This window comes from Anneissia japonica, unplaced genomic scaffold (genome assembly GCF_011630105.1).
Source record: "Anneissia japonica isolate Jap-2015-1 unplaced genomic scaffold, ASM1163010v1 scaffold6030_len697274_cov183, whole genome shotgun sequence".
Classification (NCBI taxonomy): Eukaryota; Metazoa; Echinodermata; class Crinoidea; order Comatulida; family Comatulidae; genus Anneissia; species Anneissia japonica.
In genome coordinates, this window is record NW_022721381.1 from 226,957 (window position 1) to 246,675 (window position 19,719).

The 19,719-nt window shown below is 33.9% G+C and overlaps 1 protein-coding gene across 1 annotated transcript in view; it reads right to left on the minus strand.

Moving 5' to 3' along the window:
- Positions 1-19,719, minus strand: part of LOC117111522 (ras-related C3 botulinum toxin substrate 1-like) — a 41,090-nt gene that overhangs the window by 20,871 nt on the left and 500 nt on the right. The window contains exon 2 of the mRNA XM_033254451.1: positions 14,313-14,394. The gene's annotated coding sequence lies outside the window, so the exon portion shown is untranslated. The remainder of the gene's footprint in view (positions 1-14,312; positions 14,395-19,719) is intronic.

Genomic DNA, 19,719 nt, shown 5'->3' on the forward strand with positions numbered 1-19,719 from the left:
GCTTGTTTCACCATTATCAACATTTAATAGTGTATGAACTTTGATAACAGTATACATGACATGTTCCGCATTGGTAATGTTGCTGAAAAATTAGGTAAACACAGCACGCAGCGGTGCTTGGCTACTGTAGTCGCTTTTCTGTTTGATATCTCTTTGTGCTCCGAAAATTTGTTAATAAAATATTGTCAAGAATCAGAATTATTAGTATAATTATTAATTAGTATTGTAAAAGCATTACGTATGTCCATGAAAGAAGCTTATTCTAAAGTAGCTTATTCTAAAAGCGCTGGTCCACGGATGTGTTCGGCCATTGCAAGCTTCTTAGAGGCCATTGATATCCAGATTATGCATAGGCCTATGACTTGATATGCATCAGCGGTTGTCAACAAACAAGTTACAACCATGGTTACAGCATGCACGCAAAGATCATACGCGTCGGATACCCTACGCGGCGCTATTTACATGATCTTTTGTTACTTTTTTCGCCAGTTACGTCACTGTAAAATCATATAATGGACTATAACTTCATAAACAATTGCCAAAAAACGATTCTAAGGTTGATTCTACTACTAATGGCATATCAAAAATCTCCTCTACAACAAATAATCATTTTGCTAGTTCTCTTTCAAAAAAGACATGCAAAAACTTTACACTTGTGTCCATTGTACGAGTAATAAACAGTATAGGAGGAAGCAAAACTATTATACTACAACTATTGAATACCAAACTCTCTGACAAGGAAATATTAGATTAAAATGATAAAAACACAATACAAGGAACTGGGATAATTGAACCTATAGTTTCTGTTACAAATCATTTAAAAAAATTAAAAAAAACACTTGGAGCAGTGTTCTTGATTGTCAGGGACAAGTCAAGAAGCATTCCAGAATGTATTTGTGGCAGTTGCTAATTTAAATAGAGTGTTATTTTGTGTTTGTCAGTTTTAATGTTCCTTGGAACAAATAAATGAAATGAAAAAATCATCATCATCATCATAAAAAAGATGATTTTGTTTTGTGTTCCAGTTACAGTAATTTGTAAAGTGTAATATTAAAGCTGGTTTATTTAAGATATAGCCTACTGTACTTACAGTATTAATGGTAGATTAAACAATTGTTTGATTAAGTTAATTTTTTTATTAAGTCATTATTATTTTTTAGGTTATATTTCTTAGTTTCTTTTGATTTTCTAGTTACTTTCAATTTTTGTATACACAGCATTGCAGAATAACAACTGTTAGTTGGGCCAAGTTTCGTGTTTTAAATAAAGCTTATTATTATAATTACATAAATTTATTACGAAAATCCAAAAATTGATTATCAACATTGTTGAGTGTCTCTACAAATATGTGTTTATGGACAATAGTAAAATAATTTTAAAAAATATTTTGGCCAAAACATTATACTGTAGTGTTCTATGTTTAGACACATGGTAGAGTGATGAGTCACAGAACCACTGCCCTACAAAGCCAGAACATACTGAAAATGCATTGTTACTAGATTATAATTTTAATAGACATTTTATCCTTAATCTTTCGAATTATCTTCACAGTTAAATTGTACTGTACTTAACACCATTATCTTCATCAGATACTGTAATCTCCTTCAATATCATTAGCCTTATCATTGTCATCGTTATCATCATCATCATCAACACCTTGATTATCCTCATCCTTACCTACCAGCCTCCATCAACATGACATAGTAATCTTTAATATCATTATCACTGTTATCAAGATCTTCATGGATCGGCCACTGCCGCCATCATCATCATTATCTTAATTAGCCTCCATCTCACCATCACTATTAACATTCTCATCATAGTACATCCTCCTTCATAGCGTCGCTCACATCACAAACTGACACAATCAAAGTAGATTGTGTTAGTTCGTGAAATCAAGAAAGCGCGTCAAAATATGCGCTGTTGTTAAGGACTTTTTGTGGTAAAGAATACAAAATTGCTTGACAACCAATACGCGCTCGTAATACGCTGTGATTTCACGAACTAACACAATCTACTTTGATTGTGTTAGTTCGTGATGTGAATGATGATAAGGAGAACACATGTGACATTATCTCTTGTTCCTATCACCTGAGGATCAATACCATACGTCAGATTCAAATTTCTTTCCCCTTTAACTCCGCAAGTACAATATCTGTAATGATATGCCATCACTGTAGTACATGATACAATATCAATTATGAATTCAATTATGAAGCCAGAATAGTATTAAGATGTGGTTGAGAATAAGCATTTGCCTCTGTGTATTAGCATTTTCCTATTATGCAATGCATCATTGTACATTCTACATCAGGCCGGGGGGCACCTCGCTCAGTGTCTGGGTAAATGGAAATTGATGTTTTCCATCAAAAACCAAAAATCAAAAACTACTGCACATCACAATGCATCAAGAGTATACAGAAGAAAGCAGTAAGATTGTATTAAATATTTTAGATGTTTATGGACAAGCAGCAGTCTATCTCTAGCAGTATTGGCATGGGAGTTGAGAGGATATGTCAGAGATTAGTGGGAAGGGAAAAGATAAATTAATGAGTTTTACAGTAACTGGGAAAATAAGGTGATATGAGGTACAATAATTGTTAACTATAGTAAAATTTATTACTCATCAAATTTCCAGTGGCGGGGAGGGGTGGAGGAGGGGGATGGGGGTCGATCCTTGCTTTTTGGGCCCAAGATATGACACTGTAGTAAAATGTATTTCATGACTTTCTATCACACGGTTATGCTACTGTAAAGGACATTTATTCATCCTGGAAATTTGTTTTCTACACAAAACAGCAGAAGCCCAGTGGGCTTAATCTCGAGATGAAGCCCTTCTCGAATTGAAGTCCATGGGCTTCTTTTCAAGATAGTAAAGTACATACACTGTACATGAAATTCAAAAAACAAAATAAATTAAATAATTAGCTGGCACAGGGGATTATAGTTAATGTTATCAGCTGGTGCTCTGGACTGAATAAGAAAAGAGCTGGCAGCGTAAGGGTTAAACAAGCTTGGTTTATACAGTAGATTAGGTGATTTAATAGCAGTTAAATCCACTCCATGAAACAGATTGATGTTATAGTGGTTTCATGAAGGTTAAATTTTCAAAACTTACAGCATTCATTTTGAAAAGAAGCCCCCTCTTTAATTTTCAAAAGTGGCCTCAAAAAGAAGCCCATCTTTTTTTTATTTATTTTTTATTTTATTTTTTTTTTCATTTATTTTATTAAATAGTTAATAGTAGATATTGTTCGAATTATCTAAATCATGTTTTACTTTCAATATCAATGCACCAGCAAACAACCCAAGGGTAAAATTTGGCTTTAGCAAGATAGAAAATAAAAAAAAAAAAGCCTCCCTCCCTCATCACATTTCCAGCCCAGATAGGGTGATAAACTAATAATTTTTTTTATAGTTCCTTATAGATACTGTATACTACTACTGGCCTTGTGCCAAATTTGATTGCAATGACATTATATGGAATATAATTATTTGCATTTTAAAAGTGTAATTGTTACAGTGCCCATCTTATAATTCCTGGGTCATGGGTTCAAATCCTTTAAGGGACACATTTTTTAAGGTGATTACAGTAGAGTATGTGGCAGTTCTGTTGGTGGGTTTTAACTCTTCTACCGTTGTTTAACCATAATGACTTTTACAAGGGTAGTCAGCCTAATAAACAAGGGTTATTACTCTCCAAGCAAGTATAAAAACATAAAGTTGGTTAATGTCCGTGCGTAGTACGACGGTCGTACGACAGTCGCACTACGAATCCAACACAGCTCCCCGTGAGCGCTAGACCATGCAATGCCGTCTGCTGATTGTCAGTGGTTGTCTGAACGGATCATCATTAATAAAAGATCAGTTGCAAAAAAGTGTGTCGTTGCATTGCGTTCTTCTTTAAAATTGCGTCGGCGGATGATCGTCGGATGCAGGGAGTGCCCAGCTTCAGACATGATGCTCTCTTTAAAACTAAAATAGGTATTCACCATTCTCTTTTTTATGCTGACCAAACAAAATAATCTCAAACCAAATTTACAGTAAGTACTTGAAATACAGACTTGTTCACTATAATTACAGTACAGGGTCTTAAAATTACCACATCTTAAATATACCTGGAAAGTGAACAATAACAGAAAAGCAAAGTTCATGACAAATAGCTATATCATGAGCAGTATATTCATTGAGCACACAACTATAAAACTCATTGGCACACTGCAAATTTGTAATCGGTACTTTAGTGTTGAATCATAATACAGCACATTCACACATCTAGGTCATAAGAAATGGTATTGCCACCATGTTTATAAATTAGAAGCGACCTTTTAGGAAAGGTGTTGAAAGAAATTCAAAACGATTGTGTACAATACTTTAGCAAATACTACAGATGAAATATTGAACAAACAATGGTACAATGTGTGTGTCTACAGGAAGGGTCATAGTTTACCGAATGCATGTGTATGTGACGGTACCACGATTTACCCAACAAATGTAGGGGTGATGTTCCCCACAGGAGCGTAAGTGGGTCAGGGGGCTGCCCATACAGTAATGTAATATGGTTGTAAATAAAACCTAATACAATCAATGGATCGTCAAAGGTGTTTAAATAATAAATAAATATAAATAAAGTATTAATTAAAATGAAAAGAATGTTTACTGTACAGGTAACAAAAAAGATGAGTTTATTTAAACCACTCTAATTGTGGATCATAGGGGTTCTTCCATGGAAGCTCCAACAATGAAGTAATTTGAAGGGAAATACGCCCATGTGTTTCAGTTTTACGTATGTAGTGAAGGGAACTACTGTATGAGAAAATTACATTTAGAACAACGAATGCAAATAAATGTTTTTCATTATAGTAATTTTCAATATCAATTTAATTATATTACTATTTGTATTGTTATTTGTTATTTATTAACAATGAATACATTTGGTAGAAAATTATTTTTTATTTCATTAGACAACTACTGCACACTCTAGAGTAGTCACTACTCTCAGTAGATCATAAAGATAAATAAAAACTGGCAGAGAAAGTGTTATATATCAAGTTTAATTTTAGAATAAAACATTACAATGCTCATTACATCAGAAAACAGATTTTGAACCAAAAATTAAAGAATCAAGGTTAAAGCTACAGTCAGCACTGACAGTATAGCTACTGTAGTCTTGTCTGAGAGTAGAAGCTCACAATAATCATTTTTGAGTCGTTAGAAATGAAGGACTGATGGCTTTCTTTATTGCGTTATTAACAGAGTGTCGTAGCGACGATGAGTCATGAAAAATAATTATGGTACGGTTTCTTCCAGAGATACACAAGAGTAGTGAATAATAGAAAACACAATTATGGTGGAATACACTGACAGGCTCGGTAACATAAGAAGCGTAGCAGTAGATTGGTGCTTATTACAGTAGATGCTTGTTAGTGTCCCAGGTTGTTAGATACTTGTAGATATGAGGACTTTTTCTCCCATGACAAACAACAACTACAGTTACTTTCCAAAATTATTTTATAAAATGCAGTAAATTTAAGCACTATAATTATTTGCAGGATTACAGTACATTTTCTTTATGCAATTTCTTCATTTTGAAAAACCTAACAAAACATTTTGGCTCAGTTGGTTAAGGCCTCTGAATAGACAGAAGGTCCCGAGTTTGAATCCCAGCTGGGACAACTTTACTGTATTTTCATACTACTGTATTATAGCAGATGCTTCGAAATTATAAATAACAGAGTGAAGAACAGCACCTTGAAACTACAGTAGTCCAAAATAATAATTTTTATTTGATTGACATTTGTGTACTGTAAGAATCGGGAATCTCTTGCAGTGTAGCACTGAAGAGCACAAGATTTGAAAAGTCATGCTATCTTTACCCCGTAATCTGCATATTTTGGGTACTGCATGTTGTCAAGTCCAAAAGGGAGTGTGCAGTCCTACTTTAAAAAGACGACTGACATGTGGTACCAGTAGGGCCAGTTGGAGCGGATACCAGTTTGAGAAAATTCTAATTTGAGCAGACTCCACTATGAGTGTACGAGTTGAGTACAAGTAGGATTATAGTTAGTTACTATTCAGTTGACACACATTTCTACCAGGAGCCCATTTTTAAGAGCTGTAGTACATACCTTCTAATGAACATTTCTTGAATGTCAATCAAACTTAACAACTGACCATAAAAACAGCGCTAGGAATTAATGCGCATCAAAAACACATGTGTTGTCCCATAAACACTGTACACACAAATGCTTACGTATGTTTTTACACTGTCGTTTTGTGGGCCCTTAACCGCAATATTATCCAAGGGGCGGGACTTAGCGGAACAGTCGATTCTAGAGTTTTGGGCACAACCATACAAAATGCTTAATAAAGACAATTATTTTATTCATCCATATCATGACTAAACAAGGACAATTCTCTTGTATCCATTCCATTTCAAATTTTATTCATGCTTTTAAAAAGGAAGTTTAAGAATATAAGAAGTTAGTTTAGAGTTTCAAACTACTAAAGTTCAGCAATCGAGGAAATGTGCCTTCCACCTCATTCGACACAAGACTCATTTATGACCTCATTAAAAAAGCTGAATGGGTCACATTGACAATGCCTAAATGAAATTATTTTGCCAACAGCAAATTAACTATCATATGACATCATGCATTTGTGTGTACGTAAAGAAATTATTATTGCACTAATGTTACAGGTCGAATCTCGCATTTATAGTACATACAGATTATATCAGTAAAGTACAAAACGAAAGTAAGTTAATGGTGACTTGAACCAGTGCCACCCAGAAGAGGAGGGGCACAAGAGGGGAAGGGACAGAAATATCCCCAGGGGCCCCCACAAAAAGAAAATGTTTGCGCCTTTGTCCCACACCAATCCTTGTGCTGACAGTTTCTCCTCCTGGGGGCCCTGACTGCAACCTTGGGAACCATCATAGGTCCTGTTTCTACTGAAAAGAAAAAAATCTATTAAAAATCGCTTTTTGAAAAAAAATCTTGTTTTTTCTCACAGTAGAAACAGGACCAGTTCGAAAAAAAAAAACACGATTAAAAAAAATAAAATAAAAACATGCAATGGATAGTGTGTTTGAACAGAAAATAACCAATTGTGATTTTCCCAAGGATGAAAATGAGGACAATGGTGATGATGACAGTGATGACAATGATGATGATGACAGTGATAATGACGATAAGAATGAAAATTTTGGCAATGATGGTACTGACAATCATTTGTATATTTTTAAAGTTCATTGCATGTCTTTGTTCACTGTTGTTTTTTGACGAAATTGAATAAATCAAATCAAAATGTCATGATGATTGCATGAATCCGAGAAAAAAAAAAGAGAATAATATACATGAAATGGGTCAATAAGACAACGAGCAAGCAATTATTAGTATCCATGACAATAATTTACAAGACCTAGTTAAAGATCTAGGAATCCTACTCAAGGATAGAGATTAAAAAAACTCTAACCCATCATATTTGTCATCAATAATGTAATCACATATCGTTCTGCAATGATTTCATCCATAATTACAAGTAAGATGGGTTGCCAGACCTCCAATACACATTCATGTTGCAATAAAAGATAATGGACCAATTATGCTAGGTACTATTTGCTGTATAAATAGGCTAATTCCAGGTATAATGGTATTGTATTATTAGTACAATAGTAATGTATTGTGTAATACTCATACTGTAGATTTGATCTACTGCAACTGAGGTGTTTACAGTACACTACATGTTCAAGAACAATATAGAAGATTGTTTACAGTAGCTGAGTCTAAGGTTTTTGGACGATTTTTGTATGCCGGGTGTGTAAAATTACCCCTCCCCTTTTCACCATTTTTTATGGTCTTGATATTGCATCTAGCTGGCTAAAAATGGAGCCAAATGCAGGGCTAAATAATACAATTTTTATTCCCTTCATCAGCATACTAACAATTTAATCTAAAATCTGTATGTCGCATGTAAAGACAACCCCCTGCATTTTTTTTAAATTGTAAGTTGCTATTTTAAGACTCGTTTTAAAATATACGCAAGTATATGTATTACAATTAAGTAGTCAGCTTCTAAAAAGCTAAGCTCTAGCGTTTATAAAAAATATTGTGACCCTTGACCCCTGAAAGCCTGAGGGTCCTCAAGATTCTGAAGTAGTTTTAAGTTGTTCTTCCTTTGCCTTGTTTTTAATCTACATATCGTGTATGACATCACTTCACATCAAGTATATTATCTTCAAATTTTCAAAAACATTTTCCTTTTACTGTGCAGTAGCAGACAGAATAGATAATTTATCAATATATATCACATGATTATGATAATTATAATAATTTATTTTTCAAACTAATTAAAATAATTTGCAGCATACAGTAGTAGTCTTGTGTATGAGTAATGTTATACTTAATTTAATAAGAATTTTTAAGATACCTTTTAAAGGTATAGTACAGTACATAAACAAATTAAATGAAAAAGTATACTACTGATTAACAATTTACTTTGCAAAATAATTATAATTTGTAACGTGATTTTCTTTTGTATAAATTTATTACTCAATGAGAGACCTGACTAAGCTGGCATCGACTGCCAGCAAAGGCTTATGTTAAATAAATTACTGTACATCTTGAAATTTACAGTAGCTTCAGAGTGCAGCCACATTATTACCCATTATCGCAATATTAAGATACAAAATAAAAATTAACACAAAGAAATTATAAAACTAAAAACATCGATAAAGCCTGGTAAACTGCTAAACAAAAATTCCATAATCCAGGACTTTTCCAATGATAGTTCCAATAATACATTACTGTACATACAGTAAAGCAACAATCTACTGTAGAATTGTAATTAACTGTAACGTGTAACTCGGAGGAATACAATGCACTATTGAAATACTTGTAGCTTGCCATACAGTATTTTTACTAACTCTGGATAAATCAGTTTTCAGGGGCGGATCCAGAGATGTCTGAAAGGGGCAGGGGAGGGGGGACAGAAAGTTGGGCTGATCGACATAACACTACCCTACAAATATTTGTGTTCTAGACGCCCGAAAATAACCTCTGAGGCGCTTTGGGCGATCAATTTTTTTTCTTTCTTTACTTTTATTTCTTTTTTTTTCCAAAAAAAGGAGGGGCCGAGGCCAGCCAGCCTCCCCTACCCCCACAAATTTCCCCCTGGTTTTAAAGGAAAAAACAATCAAATACTACAGACATGATGAACAACAGAAAGAATAATATTACTATGGGTGTTATTGAACTTTGTGGGGAAGGCGATTTCTGCAAGTACAGGCATTGCAAATTTTTCCTATTTCCAGGCAGTAAGGTATTTGACCCAGCAATGAATGACCCAATTAATACAAAGCAACTTCTTAGTCATAATCAGTATTGTATTAAATGCAGAAGTAATGATAATATGAATTGTATGGAATATGATCACAATCGTACACTACTGTAAAGTTGTACAGTCATGGGTTAAGATTCAGAGGTCAGCATTCCAACCAATCGCAGAGATGGAGACAACTGGATGTTCATATTTTAATACGTAACCGGATGAAGACCCATCCTACATTAGATTTTCATGGTCACAAGATACATTTTATGTATAAGAAAACAACCAAATAAAAGATGTTTTTACATTAGGTTTTAATGGTCAGTATGCACAGTAAAAAGTAAGGCTATAACAACTACTGTACAGTGAACAGGCATAAGAATGAACACAGTAGACACATCCTACAGAAGTAAATAAGTTAAAGCTTCTCATGATAGCAAATCAAAGGGATGGTATAGTAGAATGTATATATTTTCAGTACTACCAGGATAAATAGAGAATATAGTATGCATTTCTTATTGTAGTTTAATAGTCAGTTTGATGAAATATCAGTTGATAGATAATATTACACATTTTATTCATAAAACTAGTCTGCTCCAGCTACAAAGAGATCAATACTATATTACTATGTCTGATGGCCATTGAACAATAATTTAATACAGATCACAACTTGAGGGAGACGCATTACGAAAAAATAAATTATTCACTAATTTGTTTGTAATATCTCATAATTCAAAATCGTAAACATGCTCAGAGGATTAACAAAGACGCGACATTAGACACAATTACTGCGAGTAAAGTAAAAATAAATAAAAAATGATAGCAACGCCGATACATCTCTCTCAAGGGTACAGTATTAGTTGAGACTATCTATGAGATAATGATTGGCGTAATCTCCTTTTTGTTTTCGATGGTTCATAAGTACTGGTACTTGTACGATATATTTTAAGAGATTAAATTGAAAAATTAGATTAGCAACAAAGACAAACATAATTGTCAGAGGTCAAGCTATAAATTTGATCTCTGCAAGTTGACCTACATATTTTTTGATGATACAATCAAAATGGCAATTTAAACATAAACCTCCTAAAATAGTACTGTACTGTATATAGTAAAGTACAAACAACTAATGTACAACACAAATAAAGACAACAAATTGCCAATTAGAGCTGTACTATCTGTACTTTTGTATTGTGTTAAAACAAACATGATCAGGGTACTAAGTGTTTACTGTTCGAAAAAATTACTAATGTACTGTACTGCATGCAAGTACTGTACTTGTAGAGCTTAGAAAATTTTAGCTTTGCAAAATGGACTTGTAAATATCCTCATTACTGTAGGAACTGTAATAATAATAACAACTTTATTTTAAAAACTGAGAAAACTTGTATCACCATATTGGTGTTTTTCACAAGGCCGTTTTTGCAGAAAGATATTAAAATGAAATGAAAAAACTTTAAAAAAAAAAAACAACGTACATTTTGAAATACATACTGTATTTTTGAGAAGTGTTTTGAGGGGGGAGGGAGTTTATTCGAGTGAGGCGTTTATTTTTTGGGTGTAATTTGTAAAATGAATATGTATTATACAAATTACTCAAATAAATGCCCCTTAATTGCACTGTAAATGTGGAACTGCAACACATACAGTAGTTACTGTCAGAATGTATTACAGTATTTGCATGATCATAACGACTTATTGATCCTTTAAACCAGGTTAGAATTCTACTGGAGTTGAACATTAATAGAATGTGCTGAAAATGATGTTGCTTCCATTATTTGGGTTTACAGCCATTTACAGGGGTGTTTATTGGAGGAAAAATAAAAGCCCTGGGGGGTTCGAGGGAGGCACTTATTCGCAATGAGGCTCTGGAGGGGAGTTTATTCCTTAGAAGACAGAGGTTCAATTTTCACTATGAAACTTTAAATTTGGAAAAATTATGTTGTATTATTACTGAATCTTTTTAATTTCGAATTATAAAATGAATGAATACCAATATCACTATTTAAATAAATTTTTAAAAATTCTAAAAGTTGAAATTTATACAGTGAAATATTCTGATATCAAACATGCCTCCTTCATCATGCCTTTGAAAAATACCATAAATTCAGAGATCTGCTATTGTACTTACAATACTAAGAGTTCATTTTGTATGTGTATGAATTTCTTTTATTTTGTAATACCTTGATATTTATCATGTTTCTACAGTACAGGGTGGTCCATTTGTAAACCAACATTGATGAACACATGCCACCCATCAGAACACATGAATAAATATCCTGAATAATATTAATTCCGAAAATATAGAGTTTCTATAATTTAAATTATTTACAGTATGGTTAAAACTGAAGCTAAAAAAAAAAAATATTTTTCATATTGACCTACTGTATTATTACCAATTAATATTAACCAAAACAGGTGCATTGTAGTTACTGATTAATGGGAGAGAGAGGAAGAATGGCAACATCAAGTACTCCAAATGCCAGAAATGGCATTTGTTCTAGTGTTGACAAGGGCTGTCTTACAGTATGTACAGTATGCATTAGTAATCCCTAGGCATAGATGGGTTTGGCTTGTTCTTAAATCTTAGTGTACTGTAGGCTTAACAGCACTAGGCTCTACAAAAGGGATTTTGGGTAGTCCAACAAGTAGAACTTTACAGAAATGGTTGCACAAAGCAAAAGTAACGATTAAAAAAAAAAAGAAACAGTAAAAACCTAAAAATAAACTAGAGTGAACCAGGATGACACATAAAGCTAGCAAATGCTGGTTTATTTTTAATGGGATCCCATACAACAGCATTGACAAACAACAAACAAGTTGTTGTTTATTTTTCAAGTTCTCAGGATCTGGTCTGGTGTTATATTTTAATGAGTACATTATCATCTAATCATGGCAGTGAACTGCTTCAAATAAAGAGATGACAGAAAATAAGCCTTCTTGATTTTAACTATATCAATAATGAATGATTATTGTCAATAAACTCAAATGTCATTGTTGGAATGTACCATTTTATAAGAGGGGCTAATTAAACATTCTCAAATCACTGGCAAGTTGTGTCTTCAGAGTGCAGGCGATGTACTGTATAAACACACACTACCCTATACCTAGCCAAAACATTAACTTCAAATGTTAAACAGAGGTTTGTAAAGTGCACCCCCAATTCAAGACCTCTCTAATTTGAGACCACTTTTTCCAAAGAACCACATAACCATCTCCCATCTTTTAACGCCAACTCTCCAAATTTGAGACTAAACCCAAGACCACCCCAAATTTTCAGGTCGCAAAGGTGGTCCAAAATTAGAGGGTGAACTATAGTTTTGTTTGCCCTAAGAGCTTTCAGTGGAGTTTTGTTTGAAGTTCACACCCTCGTATGTTAATATGTTACTATGCAATCCAGGCTCTCTCAGTATGGTGATATTGTTGAAAACTTCCAACTATATACAGTAATTCAAGAAACGTAGAACTACTATAGACTTGTCAATATTGACCTGAATTAACAAGTAAAGCAGTTGTTTGGTAGTCCAAGTACTGTATTCGACTTCTATTCTCAGGTTCCTAGGTCCAAATCCTGGAATATTTTTTTACAATCTCTAATACAGTAACTTAAATCTACTCCTCTACATCATTCCTATAAGAACATCGTCTCATAATATTTTCAAAGAAGTAGATACACAGGGTATATATGATTCTAAATCACTATCAAATTCTTATGTTCCAAATTCAAATTTGCTCTCATTTCAATGTGAAATGACACATCATCAGTGGCACCAAGAGGCCAGGGAACCCGGACCCTGCAGGGACCTGTGATAACTAGTTAAATAATAATAAAATAAAATAAAATAAATAAAAATGATTAAACGTAAACATTCATCCAGTCTCATTCATATGTTTTTCCCACGAGATTGTAAATAAAGCTTACACTGCACATTATGCCTAGAGTAGTCTTTGGGCATTTATATTATCATCATGTCAACACTGTATATGAGCAAATTAGACACTTGGTAACTAATGTGACAAGTTACTTACTACTGAAGAAAAGAAAAAAAAAAACAAAAAAAAAAAACTAAACTTGCCACCAATACAAACTGTAAAGTACTGTCTTTATTTACTGCAAGTAGAGTATACGTTAAAATCTGTTACTTTGCTGCTGCATCAGCAAAATTATGTTTTTGTGTGTTTTTGGAATGAGATAAAACAAACAAAAAAGAAAGGGGAATATATACAGCAGAAAGACACCAGGCTTCCAATTAACAGATGAAGGGTTCATGTTTGAGGCTGGTCACTTGTCTGTATGCAGTAGGCAAGGCATTTACATGTAGCTACTGTACTGAAGGTAATGACGGAAATGTAACATTTAACTTTTTATTGACCCGAGTCAATGATGGCATCGTCATCGAAAAAAATTATGTTAAATTATATAGTAATATAGTAAACACTGAAGTTTAACTGCACATAGTAATGGTAGTTGAGAGAATAATTTAATTTGGATATTGTTGAGTCTATTTCGTGAATACTTACCTGGATGGCCGATTGGTTGCCGTTGTTCCCAAAATGGAACACCCCTTCGAAAAAAAAAATGGAACAGTCCGACCCAAGGCGCCACGTGCGAACAGACTCCCTAACAAACGTCCTCATTCCCTAAAGATCGACACGATCACGGCGAGGGTAGGAAGGGAGGGAAGGTTATCCAGGTAAGTATCTCACTCATAGACTACCAACATCACGATTGATTTGTGTAGTCTATTACTGTACGTGAATACTTACCTGGATAAACTAGGTACCTAGTAGTTTTGAATATGAATGACTAAAACATGGACTACCCACTGCAGGAAATTGAGTACGCCTACTGTACAGATGTGTTCCATATCTGATGTAATTTTTTAATTTAAATATATTTATGAAATTATTAAAAAAAATATTTATGAATGTGTCTGTTTAAAATAACGTATTATTCATGCTTGACTAATTGCAGGTCTGCTTACCAGAGTTGGTGGTACAGCAAGATCACCAAATTTCTACTCAATTTTTCCTGTTTTCTGAGTTCTTCCCTTCAAAGAACAAAATCTGAAAAAAAAAAAAATTCCAAAATTTATCAATAAAGGAGAGCCACATGGAATCATTTCCATTCCTTGGAGAGTACCCTGTAGGCTGATTTCAGTCGATTGGATTGGATTGGATTTATTCGTGTAAACACCAAGAATAGCCCACGAATGTCTCGAAGAAGACTTATTTCCAGTGGGGTCCTTCTGGTGGTGATTGGCCAGTACACCATAAATGCACACGGGACCAACGGCTTAAATGTCTCATGCGAAAGACGGTGCACTATTACAGTATAACTTGTATATCAGCATTCCAACTGAAAAACAAGGAGAGGCAGTGATGGGAATTGAACCGGGGACCTATAGATTTCCATGGTTCAGCGCACACACAATGGCTACCACCAGATTAGCCGACAGAGCTACAGTAAGCTGCTCTCTCAATCCCACTGCAATGAAGGTATACTGAAAGTTAAGAAATTCACTAATCAAATGTAGAAAAGGGTGCCATGATCAGGGAGAAATACTGTACAGTGATACAGTAGTTTGGTTTCAGACACTTAAAGACTGTCATACTACAGGTACAATGTAGAGGATGAGATACTGACATACAGTACAGTTATTTTGGAAAAATAATGATAATATTAATAAATTAATAATAATAATAATAATAATAATAATAATAATAATTAACAATTAAATCGCAATGCTTACAATTAAGCCTGTCTCACTATTTGTTTTTTAAAGGATATTCATCAGACTAAATAAAAATAACCTCATTTAATAACCCTTTCTCTCATGGCATTTTGTTAGCCTTGTAAAAACAGGGTAAGCTGCAAACTGACGGCAAACGACGGGTAATCGTGTATTGTTAATGTGTTGCGTGTTCGACACTGATTTGATTCAAGGTGTCTAGTCAATGAAGTATATACCGTAGTGAGAATGTTTCTTCAAGTTGAGGACAGTGTTTTTCGTGCGGTGGTGCAGTGCTAGTTCATGAGGCCGACATGTTTTTGACAAGCACGCGATTGCTGTTGTGAAAGGAGAAGCACCGTGCTGCATCGTTGGACATTTACCCCTAGAGAACTCAAAGTTATTTCATTTCTTTTTGAAACACAAGGAATTATTGATGTTCAAATAACCGGCAACAAACAAAGGAACAGCAAAATAGCAGGAGGCCTAAAGATAACCTGCACATTAACTTGTTCCTCTACAAATAAAGAACTTATTGACCGTTTAAAGCAGCTTGTTAGGTAATTTTTGATTTTACAATTCACCTCTAGTAAACGCCCCCCTTTGAAAACATGCAACGCCCCGGGGGCGTTTATTAGAGACAATACAGTAGTAACTAAAAAAGTGACCATTCTCACAACTGGAACAGTTGATCCCTTGATTAGAAGCCCAGAACTGCACTTACTACAGTATGCTATGCTGGGGCCAGTCTCTTTGGAACTGAAGCATTCCAGCAAGCAAGTGATTTTTATGTTGGATTTCATCATCATTTTGATGATAGGGTATCAGAGTGAGGTTTTTATGAAGTTATAGGCGATTATTTACGATTTTACCATGATGTCACTGTCGAAAAAGTAACAAAAGATCGTGTAAATAGCGCCGCGTAGGGTATCCACCGCATAGGGTATCCGCCTCGTACGATCTTTGCATGCATGCTGTAACAATCACAATTTACAGGCATGGTTACAGCATACACGCAAAGATCGAACGCAGCAGATACCCTACGCGGCGCTATTTACACAATCTTTTGTTACTTTTTCGCCAGTGACGTCATGGTAAAATCATATATAATCGCCTATAACTTCATAAAAAAAAGCCAAAAAAAACAATTTTAAGGTTGATTCTATTATTAATGGCATATCAAAAATCCTCTCTAGAACAAAAAATCATTTTGCTAGTTCTCTTTTAAAGGATACCATAATGTAGTTCATTTGAGAATGCACTTTAGCATAAGGAATGGTTTAATTAATACAGTAAATACTGTATATAGGCCTAGTATTATTAAGTAGGTAGTATAGTAGGAAAGCTTAAATTGTTAGCCTGCAATACAGTACCTCAAAATAAGTAGGGATGGCAGGGCTTAAAATAAAATCAATAATAATAATAACAATAATAATAATAATAACAATAATAATAATAATAATAATAATAAGTAGTATAGTATAGAGGATAGCTTGTGGACTGGTTTGTTTATAAATTAGTCATTCATACTATAATGAAGATGACTCATAGCATCTGGCAATTGTCAATAGCCCTAAAGTAATCAAAATCACTAAATAGCCTACAGTATGATTACTCAATCTACTAAATAACCATCACTATAATATAATGCTAATAACAAGTACAATTTTACTGTACAGAAATTGTAAATTTTTTTGTTCCCTTCATAACACTCCTGAATACTGTAGTTTACCACACTAGTTTCATCCTTTGGAATAGCACCGCCAATGAACAAACAGCGAGATTCACCATTCCTAGTGTAACGGTAGCTGCCTGAATAAGCATGCATGGTTTTAATTTGAAATACAGTATATCAGCTGAAAACGACTGATATTTTTGCTTTACTGTAAATGAAGTTTTATGTCGGTTTATTGGTTTAAATATTTTCTTTCTTGGCTTCGCGGATAAGATTTTTGTATAGTGAGAAAATATAGTGTGAAAATAACATTTGTAACAATGTCAGCGCGACAAACTGAGTTTGTAAAATTGAGAGTTCACAATTGGGAGATGTCTCATAGTTCAGAAATTGTCCAAAGTACAGTATTATTATACTTTTAAATTGGTCAGTAGAAAAACACTGACTGTCTAGTACTTCACATTGGCTTAGTGCAAAGCTGGACCCTCACTGTGCTAATGGTACTGCAGTAGTGTACAGTAGGTTACACTAAGGTAGGCCTACTGTATACTGTAGGGCCTGCAGAACTTTTGAATAAAAAAAAGCATTAGAGCCTAGTAGTACGGTAAATATAATATTAATGTAATTTAATGAAAAAAGTTTGTCTACTATAAAGTTAATTTTTTAAATTTTTATGGAATTTAATTTAGGAGAAGAAAGTATAATACATACTCCAAGTATTGAAATACACGCCATCGTGTTGGGATTCAATATTTCGACATTAATTATGTCATCATCAGGTTTATGTATTATACTTTCTTATCTGAGATTAATCAGTGGACCTTTCGGTTTAATTTAGGAGCTGTTTTGAATTTTTGCATATCCAGTTCATTTTTGTATTTTACATTATCAGCCTCCAGCAGCATACCAAATCCCCTCCTAGAAAGAAAATGAAATGACTGTATTTTACATAAAGTACAGTCTTCTGGTCCCCTGTTGAAAAAACTTTACTTAGCACCTCTTACCCAAAACCATTAACGTTCCTAGCTACAGCCAAAGGGACAGAACCCATCACCTAGGCACCATACTGTACATAACTACAATTTACTATTTATTGGCATAAACAGTGTTTGTATGATGATTATAGATCAAAGTATTCTTTACACCTTTGATAGACCTTGAATTTTGAGCCAAAGCTTTACTCCTGTATACAAAAGCCAAGTAAATTATCCTACAATCAATGAATATAAAGCAGTCTCCTTGAATTGTTCTGCATTGTTTTTACTGGTACTTTGATCTGAATCCAAATTTACCTTCTTCGCTACTTACACGTTGTCCATTACTCCTCTTGTTACTTTACATTGATGTTAAAAAAAGTGTTGTTGCAGTGTAAATATTATTGCAAATTATTATATATGTTTATCACTTTATGCAATAAAAAACAATTGTCAACACAGTGGAAGATAAGTCAGTGTAAATGCATGTGGTTAATGTCAGTGAAGATGAATATTTAAATTAGTCACATGCCAGGAAGTGCATATATGTCATAACACCAAGTGCATGTCTTTATCAGGTTTACAGTACATTAATTTAAGGTGCGAGTAAAAGATTGGTGATCACATTTTAAATTGATAAGAACATCCCATTCCATGCACAAGCATACTCAGTACTGCCAATTATTTTTAGTCAACAAAGAATACATACAGTAAATAAAAAAAGAACATTAATTACACAAATCAATGGTGATTCATGAAGTACACAAAAAATGTCTACTCTAAACAACCAAAAATGTAACCTCACATGCATATATACAGGCTACAGCAATTCTTTCTATATTTTATGTAGGACTGTACCTATACTAACCATAAAGTGTCATAAGAAACCACATAAGCCAAGGCCAGGCTAAGCCTACTAGTAGTACTACTGTACTGTAGGCCTAGTGTAAGTAGGTCTGATTAAAGAGAACCCTCCTGATGTCTCCTTTTATCCATGATGTCACAACAGTTCAGTGCACTGTCGGTTTGTTTTTTTTATAAAAATATTAAATGAAATATTTTCTATTAAATTAAATATTTTCTACTCACCTATCTACAGTCTGCAGGCACATGCACGATTATTGAACACGTTTTGTCCGTTATTTATTTATTTATTTTTTTTATCAGTATAGTCCGTAAGTAAGAGAATTTTAGAATACCAATCAGGGCCGGGCAACAGCAGACAGATTATCAAGGAGCAGGGAGTTTACGTAGTGTACGGAGTCAACAATGAAGACAGCAGAAGCGACAGGCCCTATTTTTAGGCCTAGAAAGGCTTGGCTTCCCACGGCACGGAAAATACTTTCATTTAATGAAGACGCCTACATTTAGAAAGTTGATGATTACTCGGTAAAATGACCTAATGGGACTAAAATAAACATTCAGTTACAGGACGTACTTACTTAGGATGTGACAAACAACGTTCAGCTCCACAAAAATTGTTATTATTTCCCTAATAAAACAACAACAGATCTCATAACTTCCGTGTTGAGGTGAAGTTGACCTAACTGCGCCTATATTAAGGTCAAAGCACGCCATCATCTCCAGTTGATGGTTCCCGGTGGTTAACTGGTTCGCCCATACGTGGTACAGTATTTTCACTCAAAACATTACTTTATGAGAAGGGGGTGTTTATATTACGTAACTTCGAATCCTATTGAAAATATTACGTATGTAATGGAGTGACAAACAATAATGGAATTATAAAGTTTAAAGACATACTGTCATCAAAATAATTGTGAAAACTATCTCAATAAATTGAAATAAATCTTTTTATTTTGCATAAGTCATCTAACTTTTTTTTGTTAAGTCACAGATCGGAAAAATTACAATTATATTTCAAGGATTACGAAACCTTTTTATTTCAAAACTTTAATGGTATCCAAATACAATAAAATTTTGGAAAATATCCTTGTACTAATTTTAGTTGAACGCTAATAACTCTGTCTCTTATACACACCTGAACTTTTGA